At 45.1% G+C, this 23,081-nt stretch overlaps 1 long non-coding RNA gene across 1 annotated transcript; it reads left to right on the top strand.

Moving 5' to 3' along the window:
• Positions 1–933: 933 nt before the first annotated feature.
• On the top strand, positions 934–11,661 carry LOC120098514 (uncharacterized). The gene is made up of 2 exons (XR_015644317.1): positions 934–1,151; positions 10,729–11,661. It is a non-coding gene; the product is annotated as an uncharacterized LOC120098514 (long non-coding RNA).
• The last annotated feature ends 11,420 nt before the right edge of the window (positions 11,662–23,081 follow it).

The raw sequence follows: 23,081 nt of genomic DNA on the forward strand, positions 1-23,081 counted from the left end.
AAAATTAGGACCTCGTGGGATGATTTCAGTTCATGAAGGGCTAATGTAGTCCTGGACAGTGGATTATAAAACAAATGCCCTCTGCGTGCTTGGTGTCTCCTGCTTGCGGTCCTTTTCATTTTGTTTCCCAGGAAGGGCAGATAGTAGGCAACGTGTTCCTAAGTGTCCGATAGTGTGACCTTTTAGCCTTCTGTACCTCTTTTCTTTATAAGGTCCAGGAATGTTGCTAGAATCAGCAAATTTTCAATATTCAGAAACTTGGACTCTTGGGTAGTTGCCTCAGTTCCTAGAGGGTTTGGCTAACACTTATAGGGCCATGGGTTCGATCCCCAACACTGCCAAAAGAAACTTGAGAGGGTGACAAATCAAACTAGAACAGGTGATCCATGACAGGATATCACCCCTGGTCACCCACCAAACACAACAACAATACCACAGTGGCTGGAACTAAGATAAGACACTGGGAGGAACTTGCAGCTCAGTGACACGGTACCTATTTCATACATACACATGCACAAGATGCTGGGTACAATTGATCTGAGAGAGCAGATGGGGGAAAGGACGGGGAACAGGAAGGATATGGGGAGGGGGAGAGAGAGAAGGAGTGAGTATGAACATGGACAAGTGATAATTCGAAGCCCAAGCCCAGACAAATGAGGGTGTGACGCAAGGGGGGGAGCCATTCAGTGCAGTACTTTGGGCACTATGGTTCTGATTAGCACACCACAGGACAATACAGCAGGCTGCTCCAGGTTGCCAAGAAGGTCTGCACGCTGGAGACTGGGAAAGAGAAAAGAGAGGGGGATCTGGATCTGCCCAGTGCTGCTCCATTTCCTGCTAATGGTGGCCACTCAGAGTCTCATCCTCCTCCCCAAGATGCAACAATGTGTGACAGAGGAGGGAGACCCAGGATCACTGGGGCACAAACCAAGAAAGCTGGCAATGAAGGACATCTGGGGGAAGCCAGCAAGAGCAGGAGCCCTGACTCACAAAGAAAATGGGCTCTAGAGATGGGAACTGAGCTCTCACTTCTCCCTTCCTGCTGACTGCTGCAGCAGAAGCTCCTGGTGTCGCCATCTATCTGAGTCTCTTCTCTCCCGACAGCTGCTCTGAGCTCCCCACGGACCCACCTCTACCTGGTGTACACTCAGGTAAGAATAAGAGCAGAGTCCTCAAAACTATGGAAGCCTGATTCCTCACATTCTTCTGGGAGGATGGACATCTTGGACTCTGAATTATAAATAAACCAAGGCTGTCTTAAGGCTTTGAGACCAGACCAGTCACTATATCCTAAGAGGATCTGGAGTCCCTAGTGTCTCACAGATAGCCATGAATTATTCTGTTAACTCCACCACAGTGAAGGGTTAACACAGAGAGCTTGTCGCTTGACCATGGTCACAGAAAGAGAAAGGTGAACTTGGATCTAAACCCAGGACTGCCTCCCTCTTCCCAGTGAACTGCTCTGCTTTCCCTGCTGTCAAGACAACTGTAGCGTGTGAGTGTGGATAAAGGTACCCACTGCTGATTGTACCTTGAATCCACAAGGAGTCAGGACACAGGGACGCTAGTGATTACAGGCTGAGAAGCAGACTGTGGAGACCAAAGGCAGTTGGCCCCAGAGCGGGGTCCTGGGAACCTGTGTGGCAGAGAGGTGGAGGTGCTGAGAGGCCTGGTAATTAGCAACTAAAGGAGTTAAATTTTAAAAAAGAGGAAAAAGAGTTTAACCACAGCTAATGAAATTAGATAAAAATTATCTGCTGGCATTTATGAAAAGATCTGATGTGGCCCTGTACAATAAAGACTCTATATGGCTTACAAGATACAGTAAAGTTAATTTTATATTGCCCTGCCAGGTGCTGTTCAAATAGTGTGTTTATGGAAGCAGCCCAGAGCTTCAAACATGAAGCTGTAAAGGCCTTGTCTCAGTAAGAGGTGTGGAAACAAAGCCTTGGTCCCTGCTTATCCCCAGGGTAGAGTCTCATAGAGCTTTATGGCTCTATTCTCCCAGTTCCCTCAACAGCCACTCCTGACAGCACCAGGCAGAGCCCAGAGCATGAACAGCATGCTGGGTCTCCAGTATTACTCAGTGGCAAGAGGGATGAGTGATTGGCTTGATCTAAGAATCAGGCAATGGTCATTTCTCTATACCACTGAGTCTCCTTAACCTAGGATCCAGCCAACTGCTCCCTCTCCCTCTCCCTCTCCCTCTCCCTCTCCCTCTCCCTCTCCCTCTCCCTCTCCCTCTCCCTCTCCCTCTCCCTCTCCCTCTCCCTCTCCCTCTCCCTCTCCCTCTCCCTCTCCCTCTCCCTCTCTCTCTCTCTCTCTCTCTCTCTCTCTCTCTCTCTCTCTGTGATTTTCAAAGGTTTCAAAAGCATAATTCACATTTACCATACCAAGGACATGATTGAAGTCATTGAAGTCATGGGATGTGCTGGGGCACTATGGGCTTATCATAGCTTCTATGAGCCCCTTCCACAGCTCATGGGAGCATCCTTTGCCTGTCTCATCCAGAACTCTCTAGAGGAAGGCCTGTAATAGGTTCCTCTGAACTAAAGAGGAGCACATCGCCGTCCCGGTCAATGGAGAGTAACAATCTTTCTTAGCACTGCCTTGTGTCAGATTTTCTAAAGGAATCTACTAGAGATATGGAGTGACTAAAGGGGCAAGCTGGCAGTTGACACACAAGCAGGCTGGACTGGAAGAAATCTGCTGTTTGTAGAATAGAGAAGCCTAACTTCTGAAGGTGCTAGGAAGCGGCTGGCAAGGAGCCTTACTGCAGCTAGGACTGACATTTCTCTGTGTATCCTGCAGCCAGGGAAGCCCTGGACTGTCACCAAGGGAAAATGAACAGTGATGAATGACTCTTTCTGAACAAAGATGTTGAGAATTAGGTGTGTGTAGCATCCATATTTCCCACCACCTGGCTTCCTATGGAAAAGTGCAGTGTGAGCCAGGTCCCCAGCTGGAAGGAGACTGAGTCCTTGAGTGACCACATGGAGGTAAGCTAACTGCCAGTTAGGCAGACTTTGAGTATAAAATAAGCTTCCATTATGCTTAAGCCATTATATTTTGCTTTGTACCTAGAGCACCCATTATTAGAGAAACATGTTGCATAATCCCTAGGATTGGGGAATATCACCCTTTCCCTTCATTAATCTGCAATGAGAACAATATTGCACTTTCCGCTAAGTTCGCTGGAATTGTAGCCACTGACTCCTTCGTAACATAGAAGCCATTGCCAATGTCTGTAAGTATCTCTCCAGAATAACATCTGTCTGTTATCCTGGCATGGCTCTAAGTTCTTGAGATAGGACTGAGTTATCACTTAGCACATTACCTCAGTTGACGTGTGGATGGAGGGATGGATGAATGGATGGATGGAAAATTAGTGTGCTACAAAATTCCTATTTTGATATAATGTAGCATTCTGTAAGTCAGAGAGGTACTGGGAGAAAAGGATAGATGGAGAAAAATGCCGCAGCAATTCACAACCCAGCCAGAAGTAAGCATTCTAAAATGCTTCTGGAAGCTGTCCTAGAAGTTCTGCACTTGCTGACAGCCTCTCCTGGCTTCCTTCACTGCCTGCAAGACAAAGCAGGCAGGCTACAGTAGCCCCAAAGATGATGTAACTGGCTTCCTACAAGCTTATACATAAACAGCCATACTTTTCTTTCCTTTCTATAGCACTCCAGCAGTGGAACCCCTGTGCCCATAATCTCATGTGGTTATCATACCTAAACACAAGGAAATAGGAAATAACCTTTAACAGATGAAGAGAGTCTTAATGGGTCTGTGACTTGACAGCCTTAGGAAGCCCAGAATATGAAGAGGAAGCTCAGACCCTGAACCCAACGCTGTTATTATTTCCTTCCTTCCTTCCTTCCTTCATTCATTCATTCATTCACTCACTCACTCGTTCACTCCCTCCTGCAGCAGGTAATCACGAGTCATGAACCTCTTTCTCTCCAGTTCCCACTCAACTCATCGTACTCACCATGGTTCCATATATGTGCCTTCCCCTCCATGTTTGACAATGTGGTCCTTTGATTTCCATCTCTGTGGGGCTACTCGGGGCAAGGCTGAAGGGAATGAGAGGCGACCCTCTTTGAAACAAGCTTATTCTTGAATCTGCCTGGAAGAAGAAATGGAGAGGTGTTTTAAATCCAACACTAGAAAGACTTTGGGTTCCCAAGGATCTGCAAGTGTCTCTTCAACACCTTGGCATTGGCCTTGTAGTGGGAGAAACTCAACTTCTCACTCAATGTGGACCCATGAACACGATTCATTTTCTCTGGCTCTAAATCATCTTGCTAACTCTCAACCCCTTCCACACATTCATTAAGTCAGTTCTTTGGCTTCCTCTTCCAGAGGAATAGGCATTCTCCTGAATGGAGCACAGTACATTATGGTATAAATTGGTTGTCATAAAGGATTGTGGTCTGAAAGATCCCAATGCATGTAGTAATAATTACTGTTCTTTTTGGGGAAACATGCTTTCCCCCTGAGACTTACATCTACGCTATTTTCTTCTGCTCTAAGATTCGTGCCTTCATTCTCCCACCTACCCCAACGCAGCTTCTCCAGGCTCGCATCCTCCTCAAAAAGCACGCCACTCCACTCTTTGGAACGTCCAAGACACTTGTTTCCATTCTGTTCTTCATTATATAAACAACCTGAGATGAGTCTTTCTTTCTTCCAGCCGGTTTGAACAAGTCCTACCCACTATATTAATCAGTTCAACTTTGGCATGGAAAGACTTCTGTCCCTCAAACTTACGATGGCCTTGAGAGAATTCACTCACCGCTCCATGTACCTCCCTTGGCTCCTCTTTATTTCTTGTGTTTGTGTCACCTTAGTTCAATTAAGAGCCTGGTTCAAAATGGGCAATATAACATATTGGGCTATTTTTTTTAATGGAGGATTGCTGTGTTCCTGTGATGGAGAACCCTTTAGGTACATACACCCAGGTACTCTGTCCTAAAGGAAAAATTTCCGGTCTATGTGGGCCATATGCTATATATGCTTTGAAGTGGGAAAGCTATGCATAAAAGACAGACTAGGACCTGGGTGACCCAGACAGCCTTTGTGGCAGCCTTTGTGAGTCAGCTAGAGAAATGGGACTGCTGTGTTGGAAACTGTTCCTCAGAAGTTCATGGTCTGGGATCTTAACTCCTCAAGGGAGTAATGGTGGGATGTGAGGAGGCCTAGTAGGGTTTGGGTCAAGAGAGCAGAACTCTCATGAATGAACTAAGACCCTTCCAGTAAGTTTCTGTTCTTTCAGGATTGAGTTAGCTTAAGAGTGGATTAAGCAAGACCCCTTCCGTGTTCTCTTCAGCACGTGCTTGCTTGGCCTCATCTTTTCCACATGGGCTGAAGCACTAGCAGACACTCACCAGGAGATGAACAGATGTTGCAAATGGTATACAAGATCCTAGACCAGAACCGCGAGTTAAATAACCCTTTGTTCTTTACTAATTACCTTGTCTCAAGTATTCTGTTGCAGCAATAGGAAACAGACTGAAACGGCCGATATCCTTGAAAGTGAGGGAGAGAAAGAAAAAGAACTCAGTCACCTCTTTTCATTTAAGTCCTAGTGAAGATGCTGTACACGGGTGGGTCCCAAATCCAAAAGTCAGACTTCCCTAATGAGCCTGCAGGACTGCTGGGGACCAAGCATGGATCCTGGCAGTGGGTGGCATATGTGCCTGCTGTGCCCACTGGCTTGTGAAAGGGACCATAATCCATTGGCCCAGTTCTTTCACACCCCAAGCCGGCCAAGGGCCAAGCAGACCTCCAACATCAAAACCAGCAACTGTGATCTGGCCTTTCATTCTCCCTCCCTCAAAGAGGATTCTTTTGCCAGCACCATATGTCGAAAGGGCCCAAGCACAATCCTATTACCATTGTAGGAGGCATTAAATAATTACATTAATTTACCTAAATATGGAAAAAAACCTTTGCAAATCAGGGAGGCTTGGCGTGTTTTCTGGCTGCGCACTGACTGCTTGGCAAAGCCTGCTGTCCTGTTGGGCGCCTACTGCCACTCTGAGTGTTTCCTTTAATTGTGGGGCACATGGCTTTCCTTGTTCTGTTTAATTTTCTTGAAGCTGGTTCCACATTCTGGCTACAAATATTATAGGGAAAAAATGCCCACAAAAGTATGGATTGTATTTGAACATACCCTAAGGGAGGGAACATAAAAATAGTAATTTCTTGTAGATGAAACCTTCCACAGAGCAGTCTTTTGCTCAATTGCTTTGCAGAATATAAGAAGTTAAAGTAGAGAGAGAAAAAGAAAAGCCAGGGAGAGAGGAAAGCAGCTGAGAAAGAGAGTTGTGAGGCAGGGTTAGAGAGACCATTTTGACAGCAGTGTGCTGGGCATGGAAACCCTTGGGGGGAAAAAAAGATGGTGCATTCCTTGCAAGTGTTTGCTGTCTCTAAAGCCATACCCCTGTAAGTTGCTCTAAAGCTCACTGAGGTGTGGATGATGAAGATATAGTCCCCATCTCCCTGACTCAACATGTAGACAGAGGGAAGCCAGAGTGATAATCGGCGGTATGCTCCGACTTCAGAGGCCCCCACCCAGCCCGTTACAAATTCTTGACCTAGGCACTTCTGGGACTTCCTTCTTGGGCTGGGAGCCTCTTGCAGATGCTTCTCAAATGCTCTGTGAAGAATGTGTCTTTCGTTTCTACTGCGGAGTGACGAGTCTGTATCTCAACCCTTGAGTGTTGCATGAAGGCTAGATTACTAGATTAGCAGGTTCTCTGGATTTCTAGGCTGGTCATCCTACAGACTTGAAACTAAAACCACCAAGGAGTTCAGGTCACTGTGTTTTGGACGCAGAAAGAGGAGATGCAACTAAATTGGCCTTTCCAGTAGTGATTGCTAGGGACCTGCAGTGACATTTGGGATGGATAGCAATGCTCACATTCCTTCTCAGGACAGAGCTCTAAAAGAAGTAGTTGAGCAAACCTATGGCCCCTGCAATGATCCTTTCCACAGGTATTCTATGGGAGCCCAGAACCATCTCAAAAGTCCTTGGGAACAGAGGACCATACACACAATGAGTGGTTCTTCTCATATCATGTTAACTAGGACCTGGTTAACATGGTTCATGTTGGAGCAAGGGTGTAATCTATAATCTAAGATTCCCATTGAATGAAGAGCTCTGAGCCACACTTGCAAACATGTCACCTGTGCTGTAGGCAAGAGTTTCCTAACTGTCATCCATGTGGGCAGTGCTGTGGAAAGGATTTGATGAGGGCCCAGCAATCTGAGAACGGTTTGCCAGCCTTGTGACTGAATCACAGGGGTGAGGAGACCAGGTGGCTCTGGACTGGAAGGAGGAAGCATTGTGGACTACATGATATCACTAAGAGGAATTGTGCTTTGTCAAGTCTCTTCAGAGCTTGGTCCTTGATCTCATGCCATGGCTTGATAGTCTTCATGGACACAGTAGTGTTTTGGGGAGTTTTCAAAACATTATGACAGACCAGAGAGAAATTCTCAAAGACACAGTGTCATATCCAGTCTACATATCTATTCCTAACCTCAACTTCCTGTATAATTTCTAGCACCTTTCCTACACATGAACCAAGTATACAAAGAGTCAGTAGCAAATATAATATTTTATTTAATCCTCCCAATCTTTTGAAATTAGTCTTATAATGTCATCACTGTGCCCTTGGAAAAGAAATGGAGGATAAGAAGGGTAATCTACCTACCAAAGGTTACTAATTAGCAAATGTCAGAATCATGATTTGAAGTCCTGATGACCATTTGGTCTTAATGACCATATGCTATGTACAGAGACTTCAAACCGAACAATTTTGCGAATGTAAACAGCTAGAAGAGTGTGTGTGTGGCAGAGAAGGAGAGGGAGGAAGGGAAGGAAGGAGAAGGAGGAGATGGAGAAAGAGAAAGAATACTTCTGCAAGTTAACTTTGCTTCACTGTCATAGAAACTCCATGGTTGATTAGTCTGTTGAGCTATGGCAAAGCAGAGCATTGTGCGAGCATGTGGTAATGTGACAGAGCCCAGGTGCTCCGATCATGGACATCAGAAAGCAAGAACAGAAGGGAAAGGATGTGCCATGGATTGTTACGTGTGAGCCTTTGACAGATATTTAAGATTAAATTTATCTACTTTCTATCTCCCTGGTATGCATATGCTAAAGAGAGAAGATATATAGCTTTTTAAGGATTTTTATGAAGTGCTTGGGAGCAGCAGAGGTTTACAGAACCACCTGCTCATTCACTGTGGAACCGAAGTACAGAGAGAAGATGTGGCATGTTCAAGGCTCATAGCCAACTCCCAGTGTATGGTTGGAAAGTCAAGGCTAACTGTCCGTCACATCACCATCCCCAGTTCCCACCGTAAAGAGGTTGCTGGACTTCCTGAGGACTTGTAGGAGGTTAGAAAAATCAACGCCACCTCTGAACGTCTGGCCTAATGAACTCATCTAGCTCACCAGATGTACAAAAGTGAAAGGGACCCGACGAACACTCCCGTTAACCCTGCGTCTGTCCTGGTGGCAGCCTCAGGAACAGCAGGAGGACAGCCCCCAGCCTGCAGTGGTGTTACGGATCACAACGGAAGCATATTGCCGTCAGATTAATTTTCCAACGCTCCTACCCCGACCACAAAATCCTGAGAGAACGAGTGTCAGATACACTTAATAATTGCATAATTATGACATCTGTTACTCTCCAGCACCTCTTAGTGGAAAATTAACTGAAGAAATAGCAGGTTCAAAGATGTGTTAACACTCTGATAGCAGATTTAATTGAAATATGACGGGGGAGGATAATGGAGATTAAATTAAGCTCTCAGATAATCATCTGACACAAAGATAATTGAGCCAGCCTCTGCCACATTGATGAACGCTTCGGAGATGCTGCGCGGGGTGGCATTTCAGCATCTTCTCCTTCAGGCAAAATGGAATTCTTCTCCCCCCACTCTCCCTCCTTCTTCTGCCTTTCTTGTCATTCAACATTTGTATTCTCCAAATCGATAATGTGAACAAGAGTGTAATTGGAAATAAGGGATGATCTGAAATCCACAGGAAATTCTGCTGAGGTGCGTGCAGAAAATACAGTGGAAGCCTGGAAACCAGTGTGTTTTTAGGGGATGTGCCCCCCGCCCTGCACCCCCCGAATGGTTTTCCAACACCTTTTTTCCCAGTGAGGCGAGAGCTTCCCTTGTGGAGAATGTGGGGTGGACAGCCCATGAAGACAGCAGGAATAGGGAAGAGGATAAGCAAATCTGTCTACATCTTCTTCCAATAATTGCTTCATGGCTTCCCTCCTCCCCAGAGAACAATCCCCTTGTGTTGCAAGGCAGATGAGAAAAAAGGGTGGCATGATGCTGGCACCCAAAGATGGACAGCACCAGGAACTTGGCGCTGCACTCTCTCTTCTCCAAACAGTTTCTGTGGGGGAAACGGGCATGTGGGGAACCGGCATGGCAGGAGGGAAGACGATGCCCATAGATGAGACCCTTCCATGTCTCTTGCCCTCCGACTCAGTAATATCTCCCTGTGGAGGAGCATTAAGTGCTGCGTCAGGGTACAGAATAAGGGCATTCACTGAAAGGTGGCCTTTCCTCTGCCCTTTCCCCCAGTGCTCCAGATACTACAAGTTTCAGATTTTGGACTTTATACCAATGTGACTAGTCTGCTTTCCTGATGCAGCCAAGAGAGTGGGATCAGAAAAGAGAATGGGTTTGAGTCTCCTGTGAGGAAACAATTTGGCCAGGTCTCCTCTGATAAGACATGTGGCCAAGTTCTACAGACTCAGAGCCCTCACGTTCCTATATGATTCTGTTACCCAGCATTCACTAACCCATAATCATTGAGTTTCCTAATCTTGACCAGACCCTATGATTTGACACTGCTCTTGGATGTCCTTCAGAAAATGCCATTGGCATAAGTGCCCATGGAGCACCTCACAGGTAGACAGACAGCCATAACTTTGGACCTGACATTGGAATATATGCTCAAAGCCTAATGTTTGTAACAGTCACACCAAGGCAGGTGATGATAGTCTAGAAGGCTATGTGATTCTTTTAGGAGTGGTGCCTAGCTGTCAGGAGTGCATTAGTAGGAGTAAACTTTGAAGGCTATACCCACTCATGATTATCATCTTTCCTTCATAATCCACTAGCATTTGAATACCAGCAATGACAGACTGAGGTATTCCCACAAGAACACACATAGGGCTAAACCCTGTCTAAAGCCAGGAGCCAAATAAACCTTTTGGCTTTCAGTTGTTTCTGTCAGGCATTTTGGTTACAGCAACAGAAAGTTAACAACGCAGAGGCCATCCTGTCTCTGGTGGTCTTGGCTGAGGTGTGTGATACCTGCCAGGCCTGGTGTGAATGGCTTTTGTGGAGAACTCGACTCCTATCGCTTCTGCATTATATACTGATCTTGGCAGTAAGCTCTTCAGTGATGATGGGACCTCAAACCACAGAATGCCCTGCTAAGCCATTCTTTAAATACACATTTCATTCATGCTGACACTCCCGGGTATGGCCAGGAACATTGGGGCAGAGTCTATCTAGAGCATGGCTTTCAACCTTCCTAGTGCTGCACCTCTTTAATACAGTTCCTTGTGTTGCCATAACCCTCAACCATAAAAATTACTTTTGTTGCTCCTTCAGAACTGTAATATTGCTACTGTTGTGAATCATAATGTAAATATCTGTGTTTTCCAATGCCCTTAGGTGATCTCCTGTGAAGGGGTCATTTCCACCAAAGGAGTTGCGACCTACAAGTTGAGAACTGCTGCTCTAGAAACTCATAGTAATCAACACTTCCCCTCATCACCCATCTTCCTCTATCAAGTCCCGGGAGACTTAGAAGATGTTGAGGAAACTCTCAAAGAACTCTGAAAGAATGTAAGGCTCATGAAGAATGCTGGGGTTCTTTGTCCTGTGTCTTTCCTACATCTCTCCAATGCTGGACACGACAGTGCATTGCTCATCAGGGTCCAGGCTGATCTCAGAAGGCTAGCCTCAGAAGAGCTATCTATCTGTTCATTTGTGCTATGCTCTGTCTCATACTGCCCTTCCCCAGAAGCAAGAGAGGGCAGGGACTCTGGTGACAGGAGAACCTAAGTAAGGGGTTGTTTAAATCATACTCCAGCAGCCAGGTAATAGGGCACCAGAAATTCCTTTCAAAGAAAAGATTCTTGACCTTCTTCTGACCTCTCTTTTTATCTGCAGGATGGGTGTACAGGATCCATAAATCATTTAACCCCACCTCCTTTGTCTCATGTCAGTTCACTGACACTGGGCTACTCCAAAGAAGGGGCTTTGCCTGGAAAAGACATCAGAAAAATGGTGTTCTCAGAGGCGAGGTGTCTTCTTGTTTTTCCCCTCCAGTGTTTCCAGAGTTTCCCTGAGGAGCTGTTATTTTTCAAATTGTGTATCATTTTATTTCCTTGGGTAAACTGCACGATCAGTGATATGTTTTGCTGAGTATTAAATCTCTTTTACATATTTCAAAATAATATCTAATTAAAATGTCAAGGTTACAGCTCCTGTGACTGGAGTGGACAGGGCCCCGCCCCTTCTCAGCCTCTCAAAGGGAACATGTAAAATATGTCCTATAATTAGGGGCAATTATAAATTCCAATTAAAAAGAAACCCACACGAGTCTGAAGATATGTTTTCTTTGATGCGTCTTGCTCTAATTTACATTCTTGCTACACCCAATTGTCTCTGCTTCCTGGGATGTGTTTCCACACAGACAGGGCTTCCAAAAACCTAGAGAGAAAAGCAGACCAAATCTGAGGAAAGCAAAAAAAAAAGTTCATTAAAAAAAAAGGTGATTGCATCTATAACTTCTGGAGTTGGTGTTCATTGATTAGAGATTAAACCTCATCCTTTGTACTCTTCGGATTGGGATTTTTAATTAGGATGTCATTATTACACAGATATACTGAAGGCCAGATTGATTTTCCAGATCTTTTGAAATAATAGCACTATTTCTGCAAAATGAAAATCATAATAGATTATTGACTTCAGAAGGTTTGGTCCAAGGGCACCTCCCCAATGTCAGCATTTTCAATATTTCCAGTTTCATGAAGCAAAGAGACAGTCATAATTAGGCTTATATTAAAAGTTTGTGCATATTGACTCCATGTTAGGAATGCCTCCCGATGGCGTCTCATTGATTGCCCCTGAATTATAGCCACAGTGACATTGCCCGTCGCAGCACTGTTTACATGGCATGGAGCCTTTGTCTTCTGCTTTCCTTTAATTTTTAGAAGCATTCATATTCATGAGTAGCATGCTTGATCGGTCAACTCTGGAGTTCCTATCACCCTTACTCACGCCTCAGAGAGTTTCTTCACAGTGCTTTTGGTTCTAAGGGATTGCCCGATAACCTACCACTCACTAGGCATTTGGTTCCAAACGACTCAAAAAGTATTTCTGTACACACGAGTCAGTCCGGTTGACACTTTCAAAATCCCAGCGAAATCTTCATTTAAACATCTCATTCATTTAGCGTCTAAAAGCTAGGATTCAGTGTCGATGGGGTCTCTGTATCTGCAGCATTTACAGAACTCTTCACCCTTGGAATGAGAGCATACCCCATACCTTCATTCCCTACTCCTTCGTGATGTCCCTAGGATCCGATATCAACATAACCCCCCTGGAAGCTCATCAGAGGAAGCACATCAGTCAAAGAACTAGGGTGCAGTTTAATGCCTCAGCTCAGAGCTCCTTCAGACAAGCGCGGTGCAGTGTCCCACAGTGTCACTGGGTTTTTCTCAAAGAAGGAAGTCAATCAGGCAGTGTTCCCATGCGCTATCTGCAGCTGTTTCTGAGTCTCGTGTTCTACTTGGCCACGTTCCCTGATGCATTGGGGTGCAGGCTGGACATCCTTGTGTTTCATGGCCCTTGCCTCGCTTTTTGTTACTCCACTTAGACTAGAAGTTCTCAACCTGCCCTTTAATATAATTCCTTATGGTGTGGTGACCTCCAATCATGAAATTATTTTTGTTGCTTCTCCACAACTGTAATTTTGCTGCAGTTATGGATCATAATGTAAAAATCTGTGTTGCTGGTGGTCTTAGGTGACCCCTGTGAAAGACTCTTTCAACTCCCAAAAGAGTTATGACCCACCGGTTGAGAACTACTGCCTTCTAGGATCACTTCAACCAAACAGATCCTTCATATAAAGGGCAAATGGTAAAGAGAAATCAACAATCTGTGCTACCGAAGTAAAACACTGGTCATCTTTGCTTTAAAAAAAACCAGACAAGGGGTGGGGATTTAGCTCAGTGGTAGAGCGCTTGCCTAGCAAGCGCAAGGCCCTGGGTTTGGTCCCCAGCGCTGAAAAAAAGAAGAAAAAAAAAAGACCAACTTTCTCAAAAACCAGACAAGCGCAAGGCCCTGGGTTCGGTCCCCAGCTCTGAAAAAAAGAAAGAAAAAAAAAAAAAACCCAGAAATGGGAAGATATTAAGGAGCTGCTATGGTTTGAGTTTGGGTTATACATCATAAGCCTTGTTCAAAGACCTGTTCCTAGGAGGGCAGAGCCATGGTGGAATGCTGTGGGAAGGATGCTACCTGGAGGAAGTGGGTCACTAGGATTGGGACCTTGAAAGATGCAGCCTGTTCCTCGGTTCCAGCCACCCTCTGCTTCCTGGTCTACCATGATGTGAAGAGCTTCTGCCATATGAGCCAGCCAACAAGAACTCCAGCCTGCCTCTCCCACCTAACTAGTGACATCCTCTGAAGGACCTAGTCAAGTACGTCTTCCCTCAGTCACCTTGTTCTGATGCTGCACAGCTAGCATATTGTGGGAGGGGCATCCCCAAACTGCTACAGTAGAACAGTTCTGGTAGCTGCCTCACATATACGTAGACACACATGTTACCTGACTTCCACAGAATCCAGAAAAGCCTTCTGAGCGGCTGCTGTGAATGAAACATGGCGGGGGACTAGAGTTCTTAGAAAATTCTTATTCAGGGGACCTTTAGGAATCCCATGTTTGGGGTTTGTTTTTAGAGAGAAAAACTTAGGAAGGAATTTGCTGAGCATAGGCAGCAGGTACTAGCATTTCTCATCTTAAGGACTCACTTCCTGTCATGGCTTTTCCTAATTCCTCAGAACTCTTAAGCACAAGGTCTGCTTTCTTACATCAGATGTATTGTTTAGGAACTGAGACTCCTCTGTAGCCCAATCCTGCCTGTTGGGCAGCAAAGAGATGTGGAGCCAACGTGACCTGCACAGCCATGGTTCTCTTTCAGGTTCCTCAGGTGTCTAAGTGCCCAGCAACAGTCCAGGGGCCTCCAGCCTGGGTTGTCCTGCATTTTGCAGTTTGACTTCTTCCTGTAATCCTTAATGTGTCTTTCATTAATCCTCGGATTCCTTCTCCCCTGTTTACATTCTGTTTCCATGTTAGCCCGCGCTGCTGTTTTTGTCAACAGGGAACAGGAGCCACTCACAGTTGTCACTGAATAATTTCGGTATTCTGTTACAGCGAAGATGGCCACAGCCTCGATGCCATGCCAAGCTCAGAAGGGGCCTGCCTTTATTAGTTCTAACTTTATTTCTCATAAAATGGGAGGCCATTTGAGTAAAATGATAGGGGGAAATTCTTAAACAGAACCAGCAAGTAAACACGGCCTTTATGGCTTGAAACGTAATCCCCAGCTGATGTCGTGTTTCACGTTTCAACTGCCAGAAAAACCTGACATCTATATATCAGGGAGATTAATGGAGATTTCGGTGATGGAGTTAAGAGGGTCCCTTTGCTGAGGATGGTGTGTTGGTCTGGATGATTTGGAGCCCCTCTTATGCATACATTGAAGTGTGCACATTGGAGTAAATCACAGGAACGCGCCTTTCCCCTTAATCTCTTCTTTATGTTCAAAGGCCTTCAGATCTGGAAGGCAGGAGCATGAGAGAAGAGAGAAGGAAGGAGAAACAGAAAGGGTGGTCTCAAAATATGTGCTTGTTTCTCTCTCTCTCTCTCTCTCTCTCTCTCTCTCTCCCTCCCTCCCTCCCTCCCTCCCTCCCTCCCTCCCTCCCTCCCTCCCTCTTTCTCTCCTCCAGCATCTCTTGTGGGTAATACACTGAAATGAAGTTTGACTGAATTCAGAACATTCTGGTAGCTTCCAGTCGAGAAATCTGTTTCATCCATCAAGTTACCTCACTTACCCACAAAGACAGAATTCTCTGAATGCAAACTTTTCCTCACATCTTTTAAGTCAGGAACCACTTAGCACCCCGACACCCCACCACCACACACACAATGATTTTCTAGTAGTCTCAGAAAAAACAGTGGCGCTTAGCTTTGTCTAACACACCTCACTAGATCACGCAATAGACAGATTACATCTCACCGACCGAACACAAAAATGGTTGTTTGCTCTTCTTACTTGCATTCTCATTGGATATTTGCTGTTCTTCCTTGTATTCTCATTGGATGCTCAGAGACTGACCCTTTGCCTAGTGGTACAAATGCCGGGTGTTTGTCCAAATAGTGGCTTTGGCCATCTTCAGAGACTTGGAAACTCCATTGAGGTTTCAGTCCAACATATGCCTCACAAACGCCCGTTTTGAATGCTTTTCCCTGTGAGTAGCGCAACATTTTTGGAGTGATTGGAGGCCGTGTAAAGTGAGCCCGGAATAGCGGAAGTTGGGAACAAGATGCCAGTCTTTGAAGACTGTACCTACCCCGGGTTTTTATTTCCATCTTCTCTCTGCTTCCTGACACAAATCCACACAAGAGGAGCCACTCCCCTATACCTGTCTCCACTCTCAAATTGGAAGGCCAAAGAAACCTTTTCCCTCAAGTGACCGTTTTCCTCAAGCGTGTTGTAGCAGCCACATGGAAAGGAAACAGAGCGCATGCTCTACATCAGCCTGAGACGTAAGGGAGACAAAGAAAGCAGGGATCTGACTGGGAGACTCATGCGCCATTAACAAACTCAGTCACGTGGTCTACCTACCTGCGAAGATTTCCCCCAGGGAGAAAGGAATTGAAGTAAAAAGAAACTATATCCTATTCACTGATAACAGGCTCCATTTCACTCACCCTTCACACACTGGCCCTATGGAGAGGTGAGCTTTACTTTTACACAGGACTTTCAGGGGAAGAAGGATTTACCTGTGACCTGGTTCACGACACTAAGTGAGGACATTGGCATCAGAGCCTAGGCCTCCCAGTTTTGGGTTTGAGGTTTTCAACACGACACTGAAATTATAGGGGCAGGTAGAGTCGGATGGGGCAGGAACCGTGATCTGGAGGGAGCTGGCACGGAGTATCACCAGAAAGACAATTTGGGGATCTCAGTAGGTGTTCGTAAAACCTGATGCAGGCGATGCGGTGAGGGGTAGGGTTTGACTTCATTGCAGCGCTAATCTCTGAAGGCAAATGCCAATCTGACTCGGGGTCGAATCTCTGGGCATCACTGTCTCTTTCTTCAGAAATCAAAGCGTGACTCCTTTATTGTGTTGTTAATAGAAAATATTCGTGGTTGTGACAACGCTGCGAACAATGGCACAGGCACCCTCTGGCCTCTCAGAAGTAGAAGGTGGCTCAAGATGAGCTGAGAGCATCTCAGATGGGACCTGAGCCAGGGCAGAGCTGAGGTTTGAATCCTTGCCCGTTCATCTCCCAGCTGCTGTGACCCAATCAAATGCTTTCATCCGTCGTGCCAACGGAAGAGTGGGGTTTGGGACCTCTTTGATGCAGACAGAAGTTCCCAAGAACTGTTCAAGGCTTCAGAGTCATGATTTCAAAGAGGTTTGTGGAAATGTTTCATTAATTCTTATAAAGAAATCTTCTTTCCCTAATTTTTTATAAACTTCAGACATTTACTTACAATTACATTTGTTCTGTGAATACAATGACAGAAATTAATAATTCATAGCTTTTGTCAAGGAAAAATTTAAAAGGGACAGTTGTTCAATCAAATACAGCTTTAAATGAACAATTTTTATTTAAATAAGATGAAAAAAAACAAATAATGAGGACTGTTATTGTACTTTGGAGGAATCTCATCTTTTCCTAAATTATATCTGTGCCACGCCAGTGACATGAAATCCTGGGTTGCTCAGAGCACGTCATGAAAATAACAGGCTCTCATCTGATAACCTGAAACTTGACACTCGCTCACTGCTTACCGTGCCACCTGAACATTCAGATGCCTTCTGCTTGGTGACAGCCACAGAGCAGGAAAACGCAAGGCGGGAGTGACACGTCGCTTCTACAATGGAGAAATTAAGTTCCAGAGGGAAAGAGACAAGGGGACTTTCAAGTTCCCACCAATGAGCCTAGGGTGGAGGCCCCTTATTCCCAGGCCAGGCTCTCAGAGTTGGGGTGCCCTCTGTAGGTCATTGTACCCTGGGGCCCGCCTGCAAAAGAGCTGCCAACTATTGATTATGATCTGCAGTGCACTAGGCAAACCAAACCTTTCGTGACAACTGCCTGGCTGCTTCCCGAAAAGCCAGCGTTAACCATTGCTTGCTTTTCATGAAGACGACGTTTAAAAAGGTTGCTTCCCCTGTTAAAATGACAAGTGCCTGATGACTCGCATTCAACTACCATGGAAAGAGGGGTGCCAGATAAAGCCAAGTCCTGGGAAAAGTCAGATGTGGGGAGGACCCCAAGATGGTCTCTGGCGGGGGTCTAAGACAGTGGCTGAGAAAACCACACCCTTCCATCCCACCTTGCCTGGCTGTTTCCTCCAATCCTTAGCTGTGTCAGTCATAAAAATGACACCTGTATTTAAAGAAAAACAGCAAAAAAATCCAGAGAGGCAGCCTAAAAATACCTGGTTAGTAGAAAGATCCCTGGGGAAAAGGGAATTGAACTTCTTGGTAAGAATCAAATATCTTAGATAGATAGATAGATAGATAGATAGATAGATAGATAGATAGATAGATAGATAGAAGATGGATGATAGATAGATAGATAGATAGATAGATAGATAGATAGATAGATAGATAGAATGATACCTGACTGTGCCTTCTGAGAGAAGGGTCTGACCTCTCTAAGTGGGTCTGTCTAGGTCCTGATCAGAAATCAAAGCTTGTATGAATTGCCCTCTTTGCTGCAAACGGCTGTTGAGGGTGGTGTTTGGAGGTGAGAAAATGTGTGGTCTTCCTGGATCCATCAGTTTCCCACTTCTGAGTACAGTATTGACCCCCGTCTCGCAACCAAAAGAAACAAACGGATCTGATTAGCAAATACTTTCATCTACGTTCCGATTGAAGTCTCTGAGACTTCCTCATTTTAGAAAATCCCGTTTTAATGCACAGCGTGTCAGGTAGCTGAAAACACTTCCTCTCCCATCAGTTGCCCTGTCCCTCCCATGGCCAGGGCAGTCACCCACAACAGCAGCAGCAGCTGCAGCAAAGCCCAGAGCAGTGTGGGCAAGGCTCTGGGATGGAAGGCTCTCCTGCTGTTTCTAATACCTATGTGTATCGCGTTCCATCGCAACATGCTTACACATAGGACAGCCCCCGGGGTGGCCAGGCCAAGACATACTCCGCGGTGGAGCTGTCTTGTCTTCTCATCGGGAGCGGTGAGGTGGAAAACCCAGCTCTCCCTGGTAGGAGCAGCCGAATGAAATTGTAGCCAAAGAGGCAACCCTTTGGCCATCTGAGAAGTCTAACCAGTTGGCACATTGTTGTCCCCAAACGAGCCGGCAGGAAGTGGGGTTTCCTAAAACTGGGTTTTAAAGCACTTACAACAGGAAACCATTCCGCATGCATGTTAGATCTCTCTAATGACTGACTAACTAGAAACAGGCTATCTTAATACTCTGCCCCGAGCCATTACAAATGGCTTTCTTTCCAGACTTCATTAGAATATTTACTACGTTTTGGATGGAAGACTTTTGACACTGCAGTCATAAAATTTACAGGGGACTTTTCTTCTTTCTCTCTTTTCAGTCTGAGAAGAGACTTTGGGAGAACAGGGGGAAGCTCTTAGCTCCCCCAGCCCTCAGTCGCATGCATTAGTCTTCATGTCTCACAACTTCTAGTTAAGGAAATAAATAGGCTTGTGGTCCTCCAATAAACTACCTCCAGAGGAAAAAAAAAGCTATTATCTCCCCTTTGCTGACTCTCGCCTCTTTCAAATGTGACAAGGGAGGGGAAAAATCCCAAAGTGAACGCTTCCTCCCTGCGTTTTCCCGATCTTTATGATTGGGTCACAATCATTGTTCTCATTTCCCCTTTACGAAAACAAAAGACTGGGGGTTTCCAGAAGCCACACAGCTAGTAGATGATAGAGCAAAGAATGAGATGACGGTGTCAGTCAAACACAGCTCCTCATAGAGTTGCTATGTTGCTATGAATGCCCATCCTTGAGGAGAGCTCGTCTACATGGACAGGGTCTGCTTCCTAGAAAAGAAATCTGAACTCATTTTTCCTCTCTCTGCATTTCAGGCACCTAACACTGTCATACTCGTGACTGTACTACTTTCTTTCCTCGTTGCTGTGACCAAATACCTGATAAGAAGGAAAGGTTTACTTTGGCTCACAGTTTGAGGGGATACAGCACATCAAAGTAAGGAAAGCTTAGGGGTGGGAGCATGGGTGTCTTAGTTAGGGTTTCTGTTGCTATGAAGAGACACCATGACCAAGGCAACTCTTATAAAGGCAAATATTTAATTGGGGCTGGCTTATGGTTTCAGAGATTTAGTCCATTATCATCGTAGCAGGAAGCATGGCAGCCTGCAGGCAGACGTGGTGTTGGAGAAGGAGCTGAGAGTTCTGAATCTTGATCCAAAGGAAGCCAGGAGAAAAAGACTGTCTCTTCGGCACTGAGCAGAACATGAAAATAGGACCTCCAAGCCCACCAACACAGTGACACAACTCCTCCAACAAGGACACACCTATTTCAACAAGGATACACCTACTAATTGTGTCACTCCCTGTGGGCCAAGCACAGGAGTTTATGGGACCTATTCAAGCCACTACAATGGGGCAGCTGACACAGTGTTGCACTCAGGAAGCAGAGAGCAAGGAATGTTGGTCCTGTTTGCTTTTTCTTCCTCTTCTTTGTTCAGTCTTCCAGCCCTTGAGATGTATTTTCTTTATTCAGGGAGGACTCTGGGTCCTCAGTTAAGCTTCTCTGGGCAAACTTTCACAGATGAGTGTGGAGGTGTGTTTCCTGGGTGATTGTATAACCTACTCAGCTTGATAAGGAAGTTTAACCACCTCAGTGACCACGTAGAAGTCAACCCTCCAATCTGCAGGGATTGATTTACTATTTAGCTGGGCTGGAGAGTTGGCTCAGTGGTTAAGAGAGCACTTGTTTCTCTTGCAGAGGACCTGGGTTCAATTCCAGCACACACATAGCTGTTTAAAAGTGTCTGTAATTCCAGTTCCATGGAACTAGATATCCTCTTCAGACACCCCCCCCCCCAAGCAGCAAATACACATAGCAAACATATATACATACTACATACACATAAAACACACCATACACATAAAGTAATTTTTTAAAAAGAAAGAAGATGCTATGGGGCATTGGCCAAGGCTCTATTTGTTACAGGATCCAGTTGGACTGTGACTATGGAGCATGCTGGCAGCAAGATTGAACAGAGAGCTATGGTAAGAGAAGACATGGATATGACAGGATGAGAGACACTGAATTGGATTCAGAATGAGATCAAGGAAAGATTATGATATAGAATATTTGAGTAAGCTCTGACTAAAGTTAGGAAGGTGATGCATTATGAGAACATTCTGGAACAAATGAGCATTAAGCACCAGAGCTTTATGGAGTGCCTGAAGAACAGAAGAAGGGACCTCAATGTCACTGCTTGTGTCCCTGTGGTTCTATATTATACTCAGAACCCTGGGTTCTCTGGATCCTGTGTATGTACTAGAAAGAAGCATATCCTTATCACATAGGTGGTCTTGTATCTGAACATCCCCACTGGGTCTCGCCACATCCCATCCCAATATGTATGTGGAATGTTTCAATCAGTAGGCTTCAAAGACTACATAGTCTCCTAGGTGTTCTCTCTCTCTCTCTCTCTCTCTCTCTCTCTCTCTCTCTCTCTCTCTCTCTCTCTCTCTCTCTCTCTGCAGAGCCAAGACAAGGATGATCATTCCTAAAACACGGTGTGCATCCTCTTAACAAGCAACGAAGAGCACGTGCATTATCATGTTTCCCCCTTTTTGCCTTGATTCCTAGGAAGCTCAATGTTAAATTCAACATTCAATTAAAACAACAAAGTTAGCCTTCAAGGCTTTGAGTATTTTTCATGCTTAATTGTGAATCTGCTTCTCATTGCCTACAGCCTCTAGTGCTTTTGGACGGGTGTATAAATAACACATGTACATAAAATCATGTATGCCAAGCATAGAAGAAGGTTGATCTGCCTAAACAAATAACATTTATAATCAGCTCTCTGTATGTTCCAGATAGGGACTGTTTACGATTCCATTTCCATGGAGGCAACCATGGAAATGACCAGACTGGATTAGGAAAGGAGAAAGAAATACTGTTGTAGAGCAATATGCTAATATTTCCTGGGCGGGGGTGTTGAATGAGAATGGATGCCATAGGCCCATATATCTGAATGCTCTGTCCATATTGATGGAACTGTTTGGGAAGGATTAAGAGGTGTGGCCTTTTGGGAGATGTGTCACCAGAGGTTTCCAATCTCCAAACCATTTCCAGTCTCTTTCTCTCTGCCCCTCATTTGTGAACCATATATAAGCTCTCAGCTACTGCTCTGCTGGCTGCCGTGCTTCCTGTCATAATTGGTGTGAACTCTAACCGTCTGCAACCATGAACCTCAAAATTAAATGATTTTTTTAATGTAACTTTGGTCAAGGTAGTTTGTCATACAAATAGAAAAGTAACTAAGACATCTCCTTTCCTCAACAACCATGGCTACCAGTACTATGACCCTATGTCATCCCCCATCGCATGAATGTTGGGCATGGCCACATGACACGCCTTAGACAATGATACATTAGTACGTTGCATACAGAAACTTGATGAGCAACCTCACACGTGCCCTCCTTGAAATAATGCTGCCACCATGTGACCCAGCCAGGTAACTTTATTGAAGATGACAGATACATAGAGAGGTCCAATCATTACAGCTGGTCTTTGGCTAAATAAAGCCGTATGAATGAGCCCAACAAAATAGCCGAGTCTATAAGCAAGTAGAATGGACTGAATGAGAGTGTACTCCGAAAGCTGAGACATTTCAACTTTGCTTCCCAGTTTGTGGCACCATTTGAAGAGGTTTAGAAAATGAAACGATAATGAAGGAAGTATGTCACTGTGGTTTATTTAAGAGTCTAAAGCCCCCTCTGCTTCAACTTCATTCTCTCTGCTTTGTTCTTGCATTTCAAGATATAGAATCTCACCTTTCTGCCCTTGCAGCCATGACTGCTCTGTCATTATCCCTCTCTGCCATGGTGGACTCTTGTGACCCTGAAATCAGGAACCAAGATAGACACTTCCTTAAGTATCCTTTGTCCTGGGATTTTTATCCCAACAACAGACAGATGACTGATACAGTAATCCATGCCTTCTTTGGAATTAATAAAACTTTGTTCTCTCTTTTGTCAGGTTCTGACTGTAGTTGAAGGAGCAGTAGACAACTGATATATTCATCTATACATCCAAAAAGTCTTTCAGGATCAGTTCTGCCAAATTGATGTTGCCTGGGTCCATTAAATCCTGAACACTTGTCTTAGAACATCAAAGCTTTCTCATAGTCTCAGTTTGCCCCAAATAAAGCATTGCAATGAAGGCCACATCTTTTCTGAAAACATACCACATGGGCCACAGTCCACCACCCAGGAGCTGCATTGCTAATGTGGAAACTACCATCTAAAAGAGCCTAGTCAGTGTTAAGGCCAAAATAATTTAGACCATGTATGATTGACAGAACAGATGGAGATCTGAAAAGAGGAGAGAGAGAGAGAGAGAGAGAGAGAGAGAGAGAGAGAGAGAGAGAGGAGAGAGAGAGAGAGAGAGAGAGAGAGAGGAGAGAGAGAGAGAGAGAGAGAGAGAGAGGAGAGAGAGAGAGAGAGAGAGAGAGAGAGAGAGAGAGAGAGAGTAAGAGAGAGTGTTG

Source organism: Rattus norvegicus, chromosome 19 (assembly GCF_021556685.1).
Source record: "Rattus norvegicus strain SHRSP/BbbUtx chromosome 19, alternate assembly SHRSP_T2T, whole genome shotgun sequence".
In the NCBI taxonomy this organism is placed as follows: Eukaryota; Metazoa; Chordata; class Mammalia; order Rodentia; family Muridae; genus Rattus; species Rattus norvegicus.